This window comes from Mobula birostris, chromosome 3 (genome assembly GCF_030028105.1).
Source record: "Mobula birostris isolate sMobBir1 chromosome 3, sMobBir1.hap1, whole genome shotgun sequence".
Lineage (NCBI taxonomy): Eukaryota > Metazoa > Chordata > Chondrichthyes > Myliobatiformes > Myliobatidae > Mobula > Mobula birostris.
Window position 1 is genome coordinate 209360421 of NC_092372.1, and position 16284 is coordinate 209376704.

Sequence of the window (16284 nt, forward strand, 5' to 3'; positions counted from 1 at the left end):
ATTCCAATGTATCTCTGGTTGGGTTTTCAACTTTTGCAAATAAATTACTCCTAAACTCTGCTGCCTGTATCCTATCTGGCACCAAATAATATTCATCCACTGCTGTGCCACAAAGCAACAAATTTCATGTCATATGTCAGTGATAGAAAATCTGATTCTGATTCTGAATCTGACCTCTCAGCAACGTTAACTTATGAAGCACCTTGTCTTAAAATGTTTCCAAACACTACCAAAGCCCCTTCCTTCCTCACTTCAGCATTTCCCTTAATACTGAGATGCCTTCGAGAGTTCTCTATTCTTCTAATTCTATTCTCTCTTCCAGCCCCGTGTTTACTAGATCTGCCACTGGCAGCATTAGCATCTATATCAAAGGTCCTTAAGCTTTAAAATTCCTTCCCCAAAGTGATCTGCTGGTTTAACTTGCTTTCTTTGTTTCTTACCTTGAGTATTATATTCAGCTCTTGTCATCTCATTAGAAGAAGAATGTGGAATTTTTGAGGGTGCAGAGGAGATTATGTTATATTTATATAATATAATTATATAGGGGTTTTCTCTGTGGATCAAAGGAGGATGAAAAACAACTTAGCAGAGGTGTACAAGATGATTAGAATAGACAGCCAGCAGCTCTTTGCCAGGGCAGCAATGGCAAATACAAGAGGACATACTTTTGAGGTGATTGGAGGAAGATGAAGGGAAGATGTTAAAGGTAAGCAACACACATCAAAGTTGCTGGTGAACGCAGCAAGCCAGGCAGCATCTCTAGGAAGACGTACAGTCGACGTTTCGGACCGAGACCCTTCATCAGGACTAACTGAAGGAAGAGTTAGTAAGAGATTTGAAAGTGGGAGGGGGAGGGGGAGATCCAAAATGATAGGAGAAGACAGGAGGGGGAGGGATGGAGCCAAGAGCTGGACAGGTGATTGGCAAAAGGGATATGAGAGGATCATGGGACAGGAGGCCTGGGTAGCCTCCAACCTGATGGCATGAACATTGACTTCTCTAACTTCAGCTAATGCCCCACCTCCCCCTCGTAACCCATCTGTTATTTATTTATATACACACATTCTTTCTCTCCCTCTCTCTCCTTTTTCTCCATCTGTCCCTCTGACTATACCCCTTGCCCATCCTCTGGGTTTTTTACCCCTCCTCCCCCTTTTCCTTCTTCCTGGGCCTCCTGTCCCATGTTCCTCTCATATCACTTTTGCCAATCACCTGTCGAGCTCTTGGCTCCATCCCTCCCCCTCCTGTCTTCTCCTATCATTTTGGATCTCACCCTCCCCCTCCCACTTTCAAATCTCTTACTAGCTCTTCCTTCAGTTAGTCCTGACGAAGGGTCTCGGCCCAAAACGTCAACTGTACCTCTTCCTAGAGATGCTGCCTGGCCGGCTGCGTTCACCAGCAACTTTGATGTGTGTTGCTTGAATTTCCAGCATCTGCAGAATTCTTCGTGTTTAAGATGTTAAAGGTAATTTTTTTAAACAAGGAGAATAGTTCATGAAAGGAGCACATTGGCAGGGGTGCTGGAAGGGGCAGTGACATTGAGGCCATTCAAGAGATTGTTAGATAGACACATGGATGTAGGAAAACTGGAGGGTTATGTAGGAGGGAAGGGTTAGATTGATTGTGTAGAAGGCTGGCACAACATTGTGGGCAAAAGAGACTGCACTATGCTGTACTGTACTATTCCCTATATTCATTGGTCTATGAAGCATTGCTGAGTACTCACGTCTCTGATCTAGAGTCTTGTCACCACTCCCAATGGTCAAGGTTTTCACAAGAATGCTATCAGATCTCCATGTTGCTGCCAGCATTTCTCCACAGTATTAGTAGGTTTGGGACCCGTGCACTAACCGAGGAAATTTCAAACTTCCTGAGTGGTTATTGCTAATTTTCACCTTCGGATTCTTCACACAATCCAGCTATAGAAATCTTGCAGATTTCTGCAGTTATACTGAGAATTCTGCCCATTGAACCTGACCAGATTAGATCTGGCACAGGTTCCATGACTCCATTCATTTCAATGGCTGTGAGTATGCTTATACCTGTAACTGTATTATATTTAGTTTTATTTTTATATTTATATTATGTTTATATCTGTATTTTTATACCTGTAATCTAGTTCATATACAATTTTTCAGAGTTCCATTAATGTGAATTTATTTAATTCAGCTCATGTATTTTCTCATGGGCTTACTTTTATTAAAATTTCAAACGATTTGTGTATCCGTTATCCAAACTGTGGGGCCAGAAGTGTTTCAGGTTTCAGATTTTTTGGACTTTTGGAATATATAAAGAGATAGCATGGGGTCGCGATAATTTCTGACTGACTTTTTGTGCTACTGGTAAGCAGTCTTTGTCTTAGACTTGTTCATCACACATATATTCTGATGCAGTCATTCAGCTTGTTAGATTTTTATCATTGATGATCTTGGCAAACTCATCAATGAATTTCTCTGCTGCTTCATGATCACCACAAATCTTCAAAAAATTAATGTCACGTATTTTTTTAAATTTCTGCAACCAACCTGCTGAATATTCACAATTACCATTTCATTTTCCATTTGTTGCGATAGATCTTTGCTTGTTTCATGATCAGAATGCCGTTCACTCAAACACTGACGAATCTATCCTTTCAATACACAATTGAGATCTTAGTTTTTTGCTTTATGCGATGTTTTTATTCTTTTCATTAACTTCTGTTCATTTCATATGTGAGGTCGCTTCTCAGAATTGTCTGTGGTGTGCAAAGACTTGCGCATTCAAGATTCAAAAAACTTTATTGTCATTCTAACTGTACATCAGCTCTGCAGGGCAGAATGAGACAGCATTTCCCAGGAGCAGTGCAATCATAACATAACAAACGCAACACTAAATAATAAACATAACAATAAGTAGTAAAACACAACAGCCACATGTCAGTTAAAATCAAGTTATAAGTGTCCAGTACAAGTTAAAAATGTCCAAAGCAGAGTCAGGTAGAGCAGCTATTTAGCAGTCTGACTGCCTGTGGGAGGAAGCTGTTTAGTAGCCTTGTGGTTTTAGTTTTGATTCTCCTGTGACGTTTGCCTGATGGCAGAAGAACAATCAGTTCATGGAGAGGGTGTGAGGGGTCTTTAATGATGTACCGTGTCTTCTGGAGGCATTGACTCTGAAAGAGGTCTTGGACAGAAGGTAGGGAGAACCCAATAACCTTCTCTGCTCCCCTAACCACCCTCTGCAAGGCTTTTTTGTCGACAGCACTGCAGCTGGAGTACCAGGTTGTAATGCAAAAGGTCAGCACACTCTCAACCACGCCTCTGTAGAATGTAGTTAAGATGTTAGTGGGGAGTGATGCTTGTTTAAGCTTCCTCAGAAAGTGCAATCTCTGCTAGGCCCGTTTCACAATCCCAGTGGTGTTCCTGGACTAGGTAAGATTGTCCAAGATCTGCACTCCAAGGAACTTGATGTTTTCCACTCTCTCCACTGCGGAGCCGCTGATGCTGAGGGGTGTGTGCTCAGGCTGAGACCGTCTGAAATTGACGATCATCTCTTTGGTTTTGGTGACATTAAGCATTAAGTTGTTATCACTGCACCAGCTCTCTAGGTGTTTGACCTCCCCCCTGTACATCATTTCATCATTTTTGCTGATGACCCCCACCACTGTGGTATCATCAGCAAATTTAATGATCAGGTTCTCCTTGAATCTGGCTGCACAGTCATGTATTAGCAGTTTAAACAGCAATGGGCTAAGCACACAGCCTTGTGGGGGATCCAGTGCTCAGTGTGATGGAGTCAGAGATGTTCCTGCCAACATGGACTGACTGTGGTCTCTCTGTCAAGAAATCCAGAATCCAGAGACACATGGCAGTGTTAAGACCAAACAGCAACAGTTTCTCCACTAGTCTCTGCGGGATGATGGTATTGAACGCTGAACTGAAATCAATGTACAGGATTCTGGCATAAGTGTCTTTGTTGTCCAAGTGAGAGAGAACTGTATGCAGTGTGGTGGATATTACGTCCTCTGTAGAGCGATTTGGACGATAAGCAAATTGTAGAGGATCCAGCAATGAGGGGAGGCTGGTTATGATATGAGGCTTGACAGGCCATTCAAAATCTTGTGGAATGCACAATACCTTGTGGAATTTTCCATTTGTGACATCATATCGACATTCAAAAACATTTTGGATTTCAGAGGTTTTTGGGTTACGGAATTTCGGATAAAGGGATTTAATATTCAATAGGTTTCAGGTTTTGTGAATGTCAGACATTCTGAAGCATACTGACAGTTTTGACAGCCAGTTCAGCCCACAGGTTGTGACTACACCAGTTAACACATTTCTGTGGAACATTGGCCTGTGGTATGCAGGGCCACGCCAATCAGGTCAGAGCTGAGTTCCGGGACAAATTTGCCTAAGGAAGTGTGGTCTGCAGGTCTCTTCAGACAACAAATTCTAGGCCAAACACTGGGATGTTTTATTGCATTAATTCTGATACAGTAAACCCAATGATGGAAGGAGGACACGAAGTACATCAGCCTGACCCTCCAAGGTGGTGGGACCAGTCACACGAATCCTAAAAAAAAACGTCTGAACAGCCAGCACCACCGGGGGATGATTCACCTCCTCCTGAGATCCCCACCAGCAGAGACACACACATACACAAACACACCCTTCTGGCCCCAAGACAGGATGTCTCCAGCCTCCAGTGGACTCACGGAGTTAATCTGAACATACCCTTCAGTATTGCCAAATTCATCATCAAGCACCCTGGCCCGATATTTCTGGAGTTCAAAACTTATAGCTTCAACCCCAGTTCTTTTAGAAGCCTTGAATCATGCCAAAACTTCACAGAGAGCTAAAATAAACAAGATGGCCATTTCTTGGGCAATTTGTTGGCGTCAGTGTTGTCACTCGGCAAACACCAAATGATGTTCCTAGATTTAAAGGTGACCAATTAGGTATTATCATGCACTGTGTATTACTGTCCAGCACATCTCTATTTCAGGACCAACATTCAACGGCCAAGGAAAACTTCCTTCAGCATTACCAGAGGTACATGTCTTCTGCACCTGTGACTCAAAAAGAAAGATTCTCACAGCTTTGCTGTCTCCTGGGTGTAACCACTTTTGTAATCGACTGACACATCCCATGACTATGGGATTCGTTGCTCTATCATGCTAAAATAAGCCTTTCAAACAACCAGAGTTAGGAGAAATACCAAAGCAGACTGCAGCCAGTAGTCTGGTTTGAAAGGGCAGCATGATACAAGTCTTCCCTGTCAAAAATAGGATTGAAAGTTCCGAATATCCCCAAGGTGGCAGAACACAATGAGCGACAAACAGTACAGTCACTGAACCTAGTCAGGGCTGACTCTGTGGAAAATCAAACACGGGATATCCCTCAAGCTCAACTCATGTTTCAGTCATTTTGAAAACAAGGAATCATTGGTTTTGGAGCTCTGTGGGGTTTTTTATTGATTTTTTACTCAGTGCTCCACCACAAACTTTTCTCAACACAAAAAGCTGTGTCATTCCAAGAATGCACCTCAGTTCCATTCTGAACTTTTCAACAGTTGAATTCAGAGAAGGTTAAAGAGGAATTGTTGGAACAAAAGAGTACTGTCGGCCCCACGTGCCATGGAATAGGTTTGGCATGGTGTTAACTGTTTCCAGTCAGAGATGCCAAACCAGGACAGGACAGTGGTTCAATCATATAATGCCGCTGCCTCATATTCCAGTGACCTACACTCATGGCCACTTTATTAAGTGCTGGAGTAGTATTCTGATGCTGTAGCCCACCCACTTCAGGGTTCAACATTTTCTGCATTCAGAGATGCTCTTCTGCATACCTCTGTTATAATGCATGGTTACCCGAGTTCCTGTCAGCTTGAGTCAGTCTGACCATTCTCCTTCAACCTCTCTCATTAATAAGGCATCTTAGCCTATAAAACTGCCACTCACTGGATGTTTTTTGCTTCTCACACCATGTTCTGTGAACTACAGAGACTGTTATGCATGAGGAAATCTCCAAACTGCTTGGAGCTGAACTGTTGTGTTCCAAGTATCTGTCCTGGCACCAGACATGAGCACCATCACAAAGAAGACATGATAGCACATCTAGTTTCTTAGAGGTTTGCAAACTCAGCAAACATTGACAAACTTCTATAGATGCACAGTGGAGAACATCCTGGCTGATTGCATCACTGTCTGGTAAGAAAACAGAAATGCTCAGAAATGGAAACGTCTTCAAAAAGTGTAGCATACAGCCCAGTCCATCACAGGTAACACCCTCTCCATCATTGCGCGCATTTACAAAGAGTTTTGCCTCAAGAAAGGATCATTATCAAGGACCCCCTCCATCCAGGTCATACTCTCTTCTTGCTACCACCATTGGGCAGGAGGTACAGAAGCCTCATGACCCACATGACGTGGTCAAGAAGAGTTGTCACCCTACAACCATCAAGCACCTAAACCAGACTGGATAAGCTCCCTCACCTCAGTGTTGAACTAATTCCACAACCTATAGACTCACTCTAAAGGATCGTACAATTCATGTCCTCAATATTATTTTTTAATTATTTGTATGATTTTTCTTTGTTGTTCCATTGTTTGCCAGTCTTTATATATAGTTTTTCATAAATTCTATGGTATTTATTGTCCTGTAAATGTCTGCAAGAAATCTCAAGGTAGTATATGGTAACATATGTGTACTTTGATAATAAATTTACTTTGAACTTCTGTCGGTCTCTTCAAAATATGAGTGAACACCAGGAGCTTTGTCATTTTTACCTCCACAAAATCTAAAATGTAGAGTAAGACCAGATGGGACAACAGACTATTTATAAAACAGTCCTCTTTTTTTTATATCAACATTTTCTTTGGCCACTTGAAATTTCTTCATACTTAATTATTTCCTATTTATTACAGACATTTTAATCTGTAGGGGGAATTAAACCAGGATGGTATTGTCATGGATCAATCTAATGGAAAGTACAATATAAACATCTAATGCTGTGAGTGATAGACACATGGGCCGACTACCAAGAGAAGATAGAGCTAAATAATCGATGCTTGCTCAATCATTTTGAGGAAGAATTAATAAGTTAAAGTGGCATAATTCGATGATGTGTAGGAAGAACTATATGTGCATCATAAATATGTGCATGGACCTATTGAACAGAATGCTTTATTTCCAAGCTGCTATGTCTACATAATTCAATATTCAATATTAATCTATTGAAAGTTACAATGGTCTCAGCATGTTTAATATCATTGCTACTTAGGATCCCAGGAAATTTTAGAGTCAAAGAGTCGTTGAAAAGAACAGCACAGAAACAGACTCTTCAGCCTATCTAGCCCAGGGTGAACCATTTAAACCACCTGCTCCCATTCACCTGCACTGGGACCATCACCCTCCATACCCCTCCAATCCAGGTACCTACTTAAACTTCTCTTAAATGTTGAAATCAAGCTCACATGCACTGCTTGTGCTGGCAACTCATTCCATGCTCTCATGTCGGTCTGAGTGGAGAGGTTTCCCCTTGTGTTCCCTTTAAACTTTTCACCTTTCACCCTTAACCCATGATTTCTAGCTGTTGTCTCACCCAACCTCAGTGGAAAAAGCCTGTTTGCATTTACCCTATCGGTACCCCTCATAATTTTGCACTCCTCAATCAAATCTCCCCTCAATCTTCTACATTCAAAGGAATAAAGTCCTAACCTATTCAATCAGGTCCTCCAGTCCTGGCAACATCTTTGTAGACTCCTTCAACACCAATGTGCCAAAAGCTTTCTTTATGACCCTATCTACGCCTGAGTAAACAGGAAATATTTTTAGGAAAACTTTTTAGATGCCAGCTGCTGCCTTTAACTATAAGGAAATACTGCCACTGATTAACCATTTTATCTCTATTTCTTATGCCGTTCCTTGATGACTTGCTTCCACTTACTCTGAGGTGATTGATATGGGCAACGTAAAACCTGCAGACTCTGCCAAAGGAGTGCCAGAAGGTGTTTGTTTGATGGAGTTGATGTCCATGTTGTTTACCACGTATGTTTCTTCTACCTACTGTGCATGGCCTCCATATCGTCGATGGTTGCTCAATCATTTTGAGGAAGAATTAATAAGTTAAAGTGGCATGATCTGATGATGTGTAGGAAGAACTATATGTAGTAGTTCAGGGTGCTCAATGCCTTCCTAGCCATTTTAATGAGGGGAAATATCACAAGGTGAAGACGCACAATATCGTAGGACAAAGCTAGACAGAGATGGGTGGGAAAATAAGTTGTGGGGAAGGCATAATGTGTTTATCAAACCACAAAGATGTTTTGAATGAGTGAATGAGATCTGGCAAATGGAGTATAATATAGGAGTATAAAATAAAAAAGAAACATTCAGTCTAAGTGGCAACAAACTGCAGGTCTCTTAATAGAAAGGGATTTGGATGCCCAAATGCATAAAATAGCCTACTTTCTAGGTACAGTAAGTAAACGTCATTGTTTACTGTCAGGGGAATTGAATACAAAAGTAGAGAGCTGTCCTTCATTTTAAAAGGTACTTGGACAGGTACGTGGATGGGAAAGCTTTAAAGTGATATTAGCTAAATGGAGGCAAATAGGAGTAGCTTAGATCTGCACCTGGGACAGCATCAGCAAGTTGGACTGAAAGGCTGGTTTCTGTGCTGTCTTACTCTATGACTCTATATCTACACTCAATGACTATATCTGTATGGGGCTTTGGTTGCCTCTATGATTCCATTTATGTGGAGCAGTGTATGAGATTACAGCTGATGTACTGTGTCCTTACTTAAGAAAGGATTCAAACATGTCGTGGGTTTAGAGAGGATTTAATAAATGAACACCTGAAATGGCCATTGGAAGCGTGGTTGGACAGTGTATACTTGTATCCATTGGACATGAGTGTTTGATGGCTCTGGGCAATTACCCACTGGAATTCAGAAGAATGAGGTACAACCTCATTGAAACCTATTGCATTGTGAAAGGCCTGGATAGAACGGATGTGGAGAAAATGTTTCCAATGGTTAGGGAGTCTAAGACCAGAGGACACAGCGTAGAATTGAGGGGTGTCCTTCTATAACAGAAATGAGGAGGAATTTCTTTGACCAGAGAGTAGGGAATCTATGGAATTTATTGCCATAGGCAGATGTGGAGGCCGAGTTATTGGGTATATTTAAGACACAGGTTGATAGATTCTTGGTTAGTCAGGGCATGAAGAGATACAGGGAGAAGGCAGGAGATTGGGGCTGATGGAGAAAATGGAACAGCCATGATGAAATGGTAAAGGAGACTCGATAGGCAAAAAAGCCCGAATTCTGCTCCTAGTGGTCTTACAAGTAAAAGGGACTTGATTGAAGATCATGAACAGTCTTGATGTAAAGAGGATGTTTCCACAAGTCGGACAATTGTGGGAGGTAAAAATAGGTGATTGCTCATTTCACAAAGGTGATGGGATTTCTTTTTTGTCTCAAGTGATTCTGAGTCTCTGTAACTCTCATACTTAAAGTGGAAGCAAGTATCTAGAGATTTTTAAGTCAAAGGTAGATGATTGATTAGCAAGGAATGAAAGGTTACTAGCGGTGGATGGAAAATGGATTTAAAGTTACTTATGTTATGGAGGAGCTAGATTGACTATTCCAGCTCTGGATTTGTATGCTCATAATGTGTTTGATTGTCTAATCCCTATATAACCACCAAAATGTTCTTAGACAAATACCGTAACCCAAAGTTATTGTTCATAATTTACTTCTCAGCAGTATGGAAGCAGCCAAAATAAGATTGTTGTTTAAAAAATAGCTTTATGTTATATAGGTGTTCTGTGCTGGGTGTCAGATGTGGGAAGTTCTGGAGACTCCCATCCTCCCAAACGGTCACATCTGCACCAGGTGCATCGAACTGCAGCTCCTTAGGGACTGTGTTAGGGAACTAGAGATGTAGCTCAATGACCTTCATCTGGTCAGGGAGAGAGAGGAGGTGATACAGAGCTATAAGCAGGTGGTCACACCGGGGCCTCAGGAGACAGATAAGTGGGTAACAGTCAGGAGAGGGAAGGGCAGGAGTCAGACGCTAGAGAGTACCCCTGTGGCTGTCCCCCTTAACAATAAGTACTCCTGTTTGAGTACTGTTGGGGGGGACGGCCTACCTGGGGGAAGGAAGCAACAGTGGCCGTGCCTCAGGCACAGAGGCTGGCCCTGCAGCTCAGAAGGGTAGGGAAAGGAAGAGGATGGCAGCAGTGATAGGGGGTCAGAGAGGTGATTCTGTGGACGCAGGAAAGAAACATGGATAGTACTTTTCCTCCCAGGTGCCAGGGTCCAGGATGTTTCTGATCGCGTCCACAAAATCCTGAAGTGAGAGGGAGAACAGCCAGAGGTCGTGGTACATATTGGTACCAATGACATAGGTAGGAAAAAGGAAGAGGTCCTGAAAACAGATTACAGGGAGTTCGAAAGGGAGTTCGAAAGGAAGTTGAGAAGCAGGACCACAAAGGTAGTAATCTTGGGATTACTGGCTGTGCCACGTGACAGTGAGTACAGGAATAGAATGAGATGGAGGATAAATACATGGCTGAGGGATTGGAGCAGAGGGCAGGGATTCAGAGTTCTGGATCATTGGGACATCCTTTGGGGCAGGTGTGACCTGTACAAAAAGGACGCACTTCAATGCCAGAGGGAGCGATATCCTGGGGGGTGGGATTGCTAAGGCTATCGGGGAGAGTTTAAACTAGAATTGCTGGAGGGTGGGAACCAAACTGAAGAGACAGAGGAAGAGGCAGTTGGCTCACAAATAGAGAAAGCTTGGAGGCAGTGCAAGAGGGAGGATAGGCTGGTGATAGAGAAGGGATACGTTCAGACTGATAGCTTGAGATGTGTCTATTTTAATGCAAGAAGCATCATGAACAAAGCAGATGAGCTTAGAGCATGGATCAGTACTTGGAGCTATGATGTTGTGGCCATTACAGAGACTTGGATGGCTCAGGGGCAGGAATGGTTACTTCGAGTGCCAGGTTTTAGCTGTTTCAAAAGAGAAGGGTGTGTGGCACTGTTGATCAGAGATAGTGTCACGGCTGTAGAAGAGGAAGAAATCATGAAGGGATTGTCTACGGAGTCTCTGTAGGTGGAAGTTAAGAACAAGAAGGGGTCAATAACCCTACTGGGTGTTTTTTATAGACCACCCAATAGTAACAGGGACATCAAGATAGGGAGACAGATTCTGGAAAGGTGTAATAATAATAGGGTTGTCGTAGTGGGAGATTTTAATTTTCCAAATATCGATTGGCATCTCCCAAGAGTGAGGGGTTTAGATGGGGCGGAGTTTGTTAGGTGTGTTCAGGAAGGTTTCTTGACACAATATGCAGATAAGCCTACAAGAGGAGAGCCTGTACTTGATCTGGTATTGGGAAATGAACCTGGTCATGTGTCAGATTTCTCAGTGGGAGAGCATTTTGGAGACAGTGATCACAATTCTATCTCCTTTACCAGAGCATTGGAGAGGGATAGGAACAGACAAGTTAGGGAAATGTTTCATTGGAGTAAGGGGAAATATGAGGCTATCACGCAGGAACTTGGAAGTATAAATTGGGAACAGATGTTCTCAGGGAAATGTACGAAAGAAATGTGGCAAATGTTCAGGGGATATTTGCGTGGAGTTCTGCATAGGTACATTCCAATGAGACAGGGAAAGAATGGTAGGGTACAGGAACCGTGGTGTACAAAGGCTGTTGTAAATCTAGTCAAGAAGAAAAAAAAACTTACGAAAGGTTCAAAAAACTAGATAATGATAGAGATCTAGAAGATTATAAGGCCAGCAGGAAGGAGAACAAGAATGAAATTAGAAGAGCCAGAAGGGGCCATGAGAAGAACTTAGTGGACAGGATTAAGGAAAACCCCAAGGCATTCTACAAGTATGTGAAGAGAAAGAGCATAAGACATGAGAGAATATGACCAATCGAGTGTGACAGTGGAAATGTGTGTATGGAACCGGAGGAGACAGCGGAGGTACTTAATGAGTATTTTACTTCAATATTCACTATGGAAAAGGACATTGGCGATTGTAGCGATGACTTATAGTGGACAGAAAAGCTAAAGCATGTAGATATTAAGAAAAAGGATGTGCTGGAGCTTTTGGAAAGCATCAAGTTGGATAAGTCACCGGGACCAGACGAGATGTACCCCAGATAAGTGTGAAGTGGTTCATTTTGGTAGGTCAAATATGATAGCAGTATATAATATTAATGGTAAGACTCTTGGCAGTGTGGAGGATCAGAGGGATCTTGGGGTCCGAGTCCATAGGACACTCAAAGCTGCCACGCAGGTTGACTCTGTGATTAAGAAGGCCTTCATCAATCATGGGATTGAGTTTTGGATCCGAGAGGTAATGTTGCAGCTATATAGGACCCTGGTCAGACCACGCTTAGAGTACTGTGCTCAGTTCTGGTTGACTCTTTACAGGAAGGATGTGGAGACCATAGAAAGGGTGCAGAGGAGATTTACAAGGATGTTGCCTGGACTAGGGAGCATGCCTTATGAGAATAGATTGAGTGAAATTGGCCTTTTCTCCTTGGAGTGACGGAGGATGAGAGGTGAGCTGATGGAGGTTTATAAGATGATGAGAGGCATTGATCGTGTGGATAGTCAGAGGCTTTTTTCCAGGGCTGAAGTGGCTAGCATGAGTGGGCACAGTTTTAAGGTGCTTGGAATTAGATACAGAGGAGATATCAGGGTAATTTTTTTTTTTTTTTACGCAGAAAGTGGTGAGTGTGTGGAATGGGCTGCCGGCGACGGTGGTGGAGGCAGATACAATAGGGTCTTTTCAGAGGCTCCTGGACAGGTACATGGAGCTCAGAAGAATAGAGGGCTATGGGTAATCCTAGATAATTTCTAAAGTAAGGACATGTTCGGCACAGCTCTGTGGGCCGAAGGGGCTGTATTATGCTGTAGGTTTTCTGTTTCTATGTTTTATTTGCCACATGTACATCTAAATATCAAAACATACAGTAAAATGCCTCTTTGTATCAGTGAGGATTGTGCTCAGCGGTCTGCAAGTATCGCCATGCCTCTGGTGCTAACATAACATGCCCACTACTCACTAACACTAACCGTATGTCTTTGGAATGTGGTAAGAAATCTGAGCACCTGGAGAAAACCTATGTGTTCATGGGGAAAACATTCAAGTTCCATACAAACAGCAGCAGAATTGAAATTGGGTCACTGGCACCATAAAATCGGTATGCTAACTATTACTTTCCAGTCCAGATGAAGAGAAATGTGTCCTGTACATTTCCCTCCACATATGCTCCCTGACCGCCCGAGTACCGGCAGTTTGCCTTTATCTCCAGATTTCGGCATCTGCACTCCCTTGTGTCACCATATTTGCTGAGCTTCTTCCTCCTCCCAGCAACAAAAAGGTCATCAGTCACATACCAAACATTAGGGATTTTCATTCACGATTGGGAAAAAAAACTTTATTTAATTTATCACATCACACCCATTCAGTTCTCAATTCACTTGCAATTAAAGTGGTCGTTACTTATCACTTGACTCATAATGGAATTTAATAAAAATATAATTAAAAATCCCATCAATATCACCTAACCTCATTTCTGGGAAATAGGCGGGGAGAGTGTTTTATATTGTGACATTTGCTTTGGCAATTAAATTTAAACAGGACCATTGTGATGTATTCTGTGTTCAATTCCTTTGCTTGCATAAATCACAAAATAAACTTCCTGTAGTGAATAGGGCCTAGCACACATCTACCTGCAAAGTGCAAAGATGTTCAAAGGTTTGAAGTTCAAAGTACATTATCAAAGTATGTATATATTATACAACCTTAAGATTTGTCTCCTTTTAGGCTGCCACAAAACTGGAAACCCAAAGAACCCAGTAAACGAACACCCAATGGGCAGAGAGAGAAAAAAAAACAAACTGTGGAAGCGACAAAGCTAAGCAAATTGCATTTAGAACAAAAGAGAGCCGTCAGACACGAAGCCAACAAGAACAGGTCGACAGTGTCAGCCTCAGTTCAACACAGCAGAGCCCGCAGATACAAAACCCACAGCAGCCAGAGCAGGCCCACAACCTTGGCCTCAGGTCAGCGAAGAATGGAGTAAACATCACAGAGAAGCAAGCAGATCTGTCCTGACTCTTGCCTCTGGTCCTGACATACTGCCCTTTCAACCCACTTGGCCTGCCTAAGGTCCGGCTTTTAATGAGCTGCATGACTGGACAGAATGGTGAAAAGAAGACAACTTCTCCATGATGGCCCAATAACATACAGCACTTCATTGCACTTTGCAAAAGTCTTAGGCACATACATATTGCTAGGGTGTCTATGACTTCCACACAGTACTGTAGAAGGAGATGAGTTATACAGCTCTCATTACATGCACTTGCAGTTCAACTCTTTGAGTGATTATGCAGAAAGTTTGAAGTTAATAACTCAGCCCCTTCTACCTTGGGCCACGAACTTATCAATCAACCCTGCTGTGGACCACTTTCTGGAGGTCCAAGATGACGACTTTTACAAAGAAGGGATTCATATGCTCCACAACCGCTGGACTAAGTTTGTAAATGTAGGAGGGGACTGTGTTGAAAAATAAATGCGCGAGGTTTTCTAAAATTGACTCCTTCTACCGTAGGCCACAAACTTATCAATCACCCCTTGTACAATCTCTATATGTTACCCTGTCTAGACACTTTTCACAGGTTTTTCTGTGAACTAACAGTGGGAGGATTTGCCACATGAGAGCATTTTGGAGATGGTGATCACAATTCTATCTCCTTTACCATAGGATGATCATGGGAGGATTTGCCACATTGAAAACATTTCTGGCTTTTTGAACCATTCAGGGACATTTTGTGCTTTTCATATTCTAACCTCTTATTCTATAGTTCTGCTGCAACCTTTGCTGTAGTCTCTAACAATATTGCAATAGTCAATGCCCGTTCTAAGTTTAGGTGTCTTTCAGACAGTAGCCTCTTGTGAATGCTTTGACTATGCTTGCCATATACAAGCCTGTTCCTTAATGCACCTGAAAGTCCATCTCTAAAGTCTCAGTACTGGGAAAATTTGTGCAGTTCTGCAATGTATTCTGAATGGCTTTCATCTTTTGACTGGTTCCTTTTGTAAAATCTAAATCTCTCAGCTATTACCAGCAGTTTAGGGCTCAAGAGATTTCGTAAATTTTAATAAATTTGTTGAATGTCTTGCTTGCTAGCTTTGCGGGGGTTACTGACTTGCGTAAAAAAACTGTACACCATTGCGTCCATTAAGCAGAGGAGTGTAGGGGCTTTCTTTTGCTCCTCCACATTGTTCGCATTACAATACAGTTAAACCCTCTTGATACACAACTCCCAGCCTTCATTAGCACGATCAAATGCATCAACTTTCCAGACCAAAGCCATCATGAGGTTATTTTCATTTTAAATTCAGTGCATCTTTCACTCTTACTGTTCACTGTACTCATACGTTTGTTAGAATCTGTGACAGCCTTCTCACGCTGTTTAACTCCCACTGTTTCATCCCATAACTGTTGGTGCAATTCGTGATATTCTCTGACATTCAGCTTCATACTCATTTTCAATTTGTTTTGACTGCGCACAACTACATATCAATTAAATAAAAGCACGCATGCGGAAGATGGATTTAACTGGTGTATTCACATTGCAGCAAGAAACAGAGAGAGAGAGCAATGCACATGCGTAGACAACAGATCAATATGTAGTGTTGGGGGGGGGTCATTGCTCTCAAAGAAATAGGTCCATACGTTACAGATACTCCCCTATTATTCATGAGATCAAAAGATATGGCTGTGGATGTTTCATAGCATTAGCATTGAATATCCAAGAGACATCCAACTGTTTATGTCTTTACAAATGGGTTTCGCTTACAAGGATCAGCTTACATTTTTAGTTACACACCTATTAAAATAATACCTGCAGCTAAAGTATCCCACAGCACTTTATGGGCACTGCAACATGTTGTAATATGGGGAAGTGTAGCAGTTAAATGACATATAGCAAGTTTGCACAAACTGTACTGTTAAACGCTTAGTTTTGGTAAGGATAGTTGAAGGATAAATATTAGCCAGTACATCTGGAAACACAGAAACATAGAAAATAGGTGCAGGAGTAGGCCTTTCGGCCATTCGAGCCTGCACCGCCATTCAGTATGATCATGGCTGATCATCCAACTCAGAACCCTGTACCAGCCTTCCCTCCATACCCCCTGATCCCTTTAGCCACCAGGGCCATATCTAACTCCCTCTTAAATATAGCCAATGAACTGGCCTC